Source organism: Chlamydotis macqueenii, chromosome 12, assembly GCF_036417535.1.
Source record: "Chlamydotis macqueenii isolate bChlMac1 chromosome 12, bChlMac1.mat, whole genome shotgun sequence".
Classification (NCBI taxonomy): domain Eukaryota; kingdom Metazoa; phylum Chordata; class Aves; order Otidiformes; family Otididae; genus Chlamydotis; species Chlamydotis macqueenii.
The window spans coordinates 1,203,177-1,210,507 of NC_141567.1; positions in this window are offsets into that span (position 1 = coordinate 1,203,177).

Genomic DNA, 7,331 nt, shown 5'->3' on the forward strand with positions numbered 1-7,331 from the left:
CCTGCACTCCCGGCCCGTGCGCCCCGGCGGAGACAAAGCGCTTTCCCTGAACCGGGACGTGCACCGGCCCACGGGGGCTCCGGTGATGAATTGAACATGGCAGCGCCCGCTGCGAGGGAGGAATAAAAAGCAGGAACTGCGCTCCCGCTGCCCGCGTCGCCGATAATGCACGGCGGTAAATGGGTGTGAGTGCATTTCAATCGGATTCGAAGCTGGACAGAATGAGGGGCTTACACAGGGGACCATTAAAAGATAAAAATTGCAAGAAATCCTTTGTTGGAAGCTTTCGGAGAGCCGGGCGCAGGCGAGCGGAAGCGTTTGGCGAGGCCTGGCGTCCCCCCGCCCCGGCGCAGCCCCTTCGGGCGCCTGCTCCGCTGCGGCTTCTGCTTTCAACAGTTCCCGCAAACTGTTGCCCTTCGCAGTTAATTTGGTTTGACTGCAGCCTTCCCGAAGCGCTGACGGAGGAGGTGGTAGAGCCGCGCGCGCTCCCTCCGATTCCCGCTCACGCTATCAGCCAGGCGCCGAGCGCCCGTGCTTCAGCGTTGAAGTACTCCGAGCCCCACACTCTGATTTTTTTTTCCTTGTTTATTATATATTCATAAGGACTTTTTTTTTTTTTTTTTTTAAACATGCTTTTAGTTCAGCCTCGGCCGACGCCGCCGTGACGCACCAGGGCGTGAAGGCAGAGCCCTCGCGCGTGGGCTGGCCAGTCGGGCGGGCGCCGCAGCGCGGGAACAGCGGCGCGTGCCTCTCCGGCGCGCCCCGACGCTGCGCCGCGCTGCAGGCGGGCTGTCGCCCCGCTGCACCCAGCAAATGGCACTTTTTGGGTGGCATCACCCGCTTTTTGTGAGACATTTCCTTCCGTGAGCACCACAGCGTCGCACTCACGGGCTCCCGCGGAGAAGGCGCACGAGGTGCTCCCACGCGCAAGGTACTTGACCCCGGCAGCTGCCGGGCGCCAAAACGGAGCCGTCGTCCTTCCGGGCGCACCCCGACCTTGCTCCCGGAGCCGATCCCGGAGCCGGTGCAGGTGAGGAGGAGGGCGCACCGGGAGGGCGTGGCAGTTTGGCACGCAGGTCACCGCTCCGGCAGCCGCCCGGGGCTGGGCACCGCCGCCCCTTCCCCTCACCGTGGCGGCCGTCTGCCCAAACCGTGCTCGGAGTAACCGGTAATTACCGAATTACAGCCTGGGGGGCCTGGCGCTGAGGCAGAGGCCGTTAGCTTGCCGTGAAATAGCTAACCGACCGAACTGACCACTGCCAGGCTGTGCGAGGGCAGGCCGTGCCATGCCATGTCATGCCGTGCTATGCCATGCCGTACCATGCCATGCCATACTGTGCTATGCCATACTGTGCTATGCCATGCCAAGCTGTGCTGAGCCATACCATGCCATGCCGTACTATGCTGTGCTGTGCCATGCCGTACCATGCCATGCCAGGCCATGCCATGTTGTACCGTGCCATGCTGTGCTGTGCCAGGCCATGCTATGCCATACCATGCTGTGCCATACTGTGCTATGCCATGCCATGCCGTGCCATGCTGTACCATGCTATGCCATGCCGTACTGTGCCATACAGTGCTACGCCATGCTGTACTATGCCATGCCATGCCATATCGTGCCATGCCGTGCTATGCCATGCTGTACCGTGCCGTGCCGTGCCATGCCAAGCTGTGCCAGGAGGGGCCCAGAGCCCTTTCCCACCCCCTTCCCGCTGCCATCCGCTCGGCTCGGCTGCGGCGGCTCCTGACGCCGTCCCTCCTCGCCGCTCGCGGAACAGATGGCGGGGGGAGGCTGTGGGACACCGTCAGCTGTTGTTATCGCTCGCTGATGACACGCAGTGTAAATTCTGTTGGCACTGCTCCCTTCGTCTGTTCTGCCTCTGCATCCCACCAGTTTTAATTACTGTAATTGAGTTATAATGAATGATTGTGCATTACCATTGTCTGTAATGTGGCAGGGAGCGCGCTGTTCGTTACACACTCCATCTAACAACATGCCCCTCCTCGCCGCTTTGTTTATCTGGTTGAAGGGTGTCATCACTTCAAATGGCAGAGATAAAACAGTACTCAGCGTGTCTGCCTTGCGATGTTTATCGTTTTTCTGTTCTCAGGCACTGGTGCTTCACCAAATCCCAGCGGAAAACTGCAGAAACAGATAAAAACTAATTTGGCTTAATCCCTGTTGAAAAAAAAATTAAAAAAAAACCCCCAACATAAAAAAACCAAAACACCACAACAGCCAAAAAAACAAACCCAACCCTGCGGAGCTTTTGCCCGCTGGAAAAACCGTCAGCACGCATTGACACCCAGGGCCCGCGGCAGGAGCCGTCGCCCAGCGCCTCTCCCGGAGGGGGCTTGCCCCGGCCAGCCGCTCCTCGCCGCGCTCCCGGCTGCCGGACTGGCCCTTCGGCAGGTGGTGTGGGCACTGGGCGCCGTTGGAAAGGCACCCATGCCATGCCGTGCCATGCCGTGCCATGCCCATGGTTTGGCCCGTGCCTGGAGGCTGCTCCAGGCACAGGGCTGGGGGCCAGCGACCCACAAAGGGCTCAGGGCTGGGGACAGCCCGAGCCCACCTGCGGGGCTGATGCTGACCAGGACACCTTGACGCTGACCCGGGACGTCTGCAGAGCCCCTGATGCGGTGGCCGGACCCCGCGCGCCGGTGCTTACGCGGCACCTGAAGGCTGCAAATCCGGGGGCTCAACCCAGGGGCACACGGGAGTGCTGAGCCGGCTGGAAACACGGCGTTGAGTGGGAGCCAGCCCTTCTGGGTTTTGAGGCAGAGGCCAAGAGCGCATTAATTTTTAAAGGCAGCTCTGCTCGGCTGCTGTGAGGAGAGCAACGCGCCTGTGCGCACCTCGCATTGCTTTTGGGCTGCGGCCGGCTTCGGAGAAAAGCGTTGTGTGAGCGCTTTTGTCAAAGCCTTGGCTCCATCTGTATGCTGGCAGTACACGGCCCAGCTAAATAACATCTTGTTATGAATAGTAGCATTTGATAGTTTTAAACCTTTTCTTTTTTCTTTTCTTTTCTTTTTATTTATTTTTTTTTTTTTCCCCAAGGTGAATTCCAGTGGGATCAACACTACACAGGAATTGCCCCAGAGGAAGCTGGCTGTTCACCAACTCGTCTTGTAAAAAAGCGTCATTATTACTGTTGAGCTGAGATGAAACAATCCTCTGGCATTAACTAGGCTAATTTTGACCAGCCGGTGTTTTGCCACAATGAAGGTTTTTATTGTTACACATAAAAGTCAAAATCCGCAGCACTCCGGGGAGAAGATGGGTGAGACGATAAAGGCAGCTGCGTGCACGGACGCACGTGCGCTCGCGCTCACACTCACGCTCACACTCACACAACCCGGGACGGCTCCGCTGTGGGGAGCAGCCGTTTTCTCAGGTGGGGCTCAGGGATGCCCCGCTCTCAGTGGGCCGCAGGGGCACGCGTGGGACGCTAACGAGGCTGATTGATGGGAATAAATGCTGCTGCCAGCTGATCACTGGGATTTCGTGTGGGCAGGTTCGCTGGCTTCTGCTGGGCGGTTTAATTAACGGCTCATTTATCCCCCAGCACTGATATTGACCGGGCTTGTTCCCTCGGCGTTTACCTTCCGACCGGCACCGGCCGCAGAGGGGTAAACAGCAGCCATCAACATTTCGGGGTGCGGGGCGGGGGGTGGGTGTCACCTTCCTGCACTGCGGGGCTTGGGCTGGCCCTGCTCTCCGCAGGACGCTGGGGGGGGGGGGGCCCAGGCCAGGACCCCCCATTCACACACATGGGTACATCGTGGCTCCTTCATCAGGGGGAGACGTCCACATCCCTGCGGACATCGCGGCACGGGAGCCACGGCCGGATCCAGGAGCTCTCACCGCGGCGCCCAAGCAAGCGGCTCGGCAGCACGAAGCAGCGGTGCTGTTCTCAAGGCGTGTTGGAGTGGTTTAATCACATTTTGACAGCCAGAGCTGTTTTATTATCCCAGTTTTTGTTGTGTAACTAGAACACGCAACTGATTGTGGAGGCACAGTCCATTAACGCTCACTTCTGAGGATTTGCAGCTTTGGACGTCTGGCCTTGCACAACTTCCGTGGAGATGAATACAGCATCCCTGGTGCGGCCGATCCGGGGGAGCCAGAACAGGGTCTCTCCGATGCCTGACCGCTCATTTTTGTGAAACACCACGGCTTGGCCCTTGGCCCTGCTGCCAAGTGGGGCGGAGGGGCGGAGGATGGCCCGGAGCCGTCTCCCACCGACACTGCTCAAGGCGTCCTCTGGCAGTTTGGGAGGCAGAAACGAATACAACAGTGCAAAACTTCAAAGCGGGGATGAGTCCATCTTCTTCACGAGGTCAGCAGGCGAGGGGAGCGTGGGCTGGTGCTCCAGCAGACGCACAAGAGTGGGTCTGGGAGCTCCTGCCTGGCCCCTGCGAGGCCAGCCGGCACAACACAGCATGGCACAGCTCCCACACAGGCTCCTCCACACTGCTGTCCCAACTGGGGAGCCCCCACCTCTCCCTTGGGGCAAACTTGGGGCTCTCAGGTGGTTTTTGGGCACCTTTTTAGGTTTTTTTTTTCCTAGTAGCATTGCAAGACAAAGGGGAGACATCTCTAACGCCGCAGACGCCGTGCCACTGGCCGTGGGACTCCCATCGAGCTGTGCTGGAGGCTGCTGCTCCTCCCAAAGCCCCAGTGCTGCTTTGGCCCTCAGACACAGAGCCCACACCCTTGCCCAGCTCTAACGAGATTTATCTCTGGTCTGGGAAATACTAACCCATGCAACGCCCATCCCCGGGGAGACAGCAGCGGGCTGACCCCCCCCGTCTGTAAATGGTTGCCGCGCTCCCCCCAGCAGAAACGGGGACCGCGTTCTCTGGAGCAGCTTCATCCCCGCTGCGCTGCCGGCCGAGCCCCCGGACCCCGTCCCGCTGCAGAGGACGGGGTGGGAAGGGCCCTCACCGGCTGACCCTCCCGGTAATCCCCAAAGCAGCTCAGAAATCCCCGGGCGCAGGAGCACAGCCCCGCACGCTGAGGGGAGGGCAGGGGGATCAGCCGGCGTCCCACCCCCAGCAGCCCCCTGGCCCAGAGCCGCTCCCTGCGCCGCTTCCCGAAACCAGTTGCTGTTCCCCTCCCCTTTCCGAACACTTAACCTCCCGATCCTCGCTCTGTGAACACACACACACACTTTTGGCACGCAGCGCCGCGGACCACCCTCAAAAGCAGATCTCTCTAATTTATGGAGAGGCTCAGCTTAAAACATGCGGGGTTTTTTTTTCGTGTGTGTTGTTTTTTTTTTTTCTCTCCTCCTTTTGCATTTTGTCCCAACTATAAATTTTTAACGACAATTCAGAAAACACGAGCAAATCATCGGCAACGTTTTTACAGCCTGCCTAATACTTTAAATAGAAGGTTCCCCAGAAGCGCGTGGTGGGCGCTGGGCACAGCAGCATCCCCGCCGCTCGCCGGGCCAGTCGACAGCAGAAGGAATACCCACGGTTGCAGAGGAGCCCACTGTGCCCCCACAAACAGCCCAATTTTGGGGGGACACCCGCAGGGAAACAAGTGTCGGGGTCCGGCAGAGCTGCTCTGCCCGTCCCACAGCCAGGATCCTGGAGCGAGCGGGCCCCTGCCCATCCCCAGCCCCAAAGACCCCAGCCCCAGATCCCGGACCCCCTGTCCGTGTGCTCCGTGCCTCCGCGGTGTTCGGGTTCCTAGCACGCGAGCGCCTGGCACGGTACGAACCCCATGGCACCAGCATTTGTGGTTATTCACCGAAGTTGCAGTCTGGCCAAGGAGCTATCGCAGGACCGTGAGGAGGGCTGCTTCCCACAAATCCTCCCTGATTGGCGTTAATTGCGCTGTCCTCCTCTGCCTCTCTATTAATTGAGTCCCGTATCAGCTGCTCCATTATTTTTCCCGGGATCGATGTCAGCCTGACAGGCCTGTAATTACCTGGGTCATCCCGTTTGCCCTTTCCAAACGCTGGCACAACACGAGCTTTCTCCCAGCCCCCCGGAACCACCCCCCTCCTCGCAGACTTATTGAAAATCGACATTAACGGCCCCACGGGCCCCTTGGCCGACTGTTTTCTACGCTCCCGGGCCGCGGCGGAAGCGGACTCTGCCAATTTCCACACGCCGCGGGGTTTAGCAACCGCTCCACGTCGGCGCGGGAAGGCTTTCATCACCAACCCTTGGCTTCCGTCGGTGGACCAGTGGCTACCGAACACCTCCGCCCGTTCTGCATCCTCCTCCAGCACACCAGGAATACGTCGGCAAGGCGTCCTGCTCCGAAAGGTCTGCTCCTCAGCTTTCTCTCTGCCGGCGGAGGGAACCCTCGCCGGGACAGCCGGTCGGATGCACCAGTGCGGGCGGTGCGGGAAGCAAAGGGTTAGCGGCCATTCTCCCGCGCTGGAAGCTGGAATGGCTGGAACGGGTTGGGATAACGTTCATCTGTCTTTGTTAGGCGCAGGAAAGGCGGGAAGGAGCGGTGGTAGGGCCCAACACGGGGCCCTTTTCAAGGATCATTGTGCCTTTCTTCCAGGTAACAGAGACAAATGGAAATCGCTCTGGAAGTCATCCCAGGCACAGGCTCCGCAGCCCACCGGGATAAATCCCGCAGGCAGCAGCGGGAGCACGGGGAGAGCTGCTCGGGAGGGGGCTGGTCCCACAACAGGGGCTGATGGGCACCAGCACCAGGAGAGGACGAGCCCAGGAGCCGGCGGGTGCTTGGCACCCATGGGTGCTGAGCATCGTCCCCGGTGTGGAGGTGGCATCGCCGGTGTCCCCTGGCCGCAGCTCGGTCCCCGGCAGGACGAGGACAGGGTTTCTGCTCCCTGCCAGGGCGCTGCCGGGCGGCTGCCGTGCTCCCCAGCAGCTGTTTGCTTACGCCGTGACGGGCCGCGACGACACCGTAAATCCCGGCAAGCCCAGCACACACAATGAGCGACTGTTACGTGACAGCGCCGGCTGCTTCTGAACCGCCACACAATCTTCCCCGGTGGGAAGCTGGGGCTGTAACCCCACCGTGTCCCTGCCAGCCACATCCCACCCCCGTCCCTGTCCCCATCCCCTTCCGGCTCGCGGCTCCGTTTCTGGTCTGGTGTAATTACACCTTGCCACAGCTCCTCTGAGTTGGCGTGGCGGATAGCAGCACGAGGGTACGGTTCTGTCGAAAAGGTTAATGGGTCTGGGCCAGGCGCGCATTCGGATGGCAGTCCCTTTGGGGGCCGCCCCAGCACCCGGCCAGCGTGGCACCTCGGCACGGCCCTGGCGCGGGGCTCCGCTCACCTTCCGTTTCTGCAGGCTTCTTCCCCACCTGCCCGCCCCCAGATCTGTTTTTG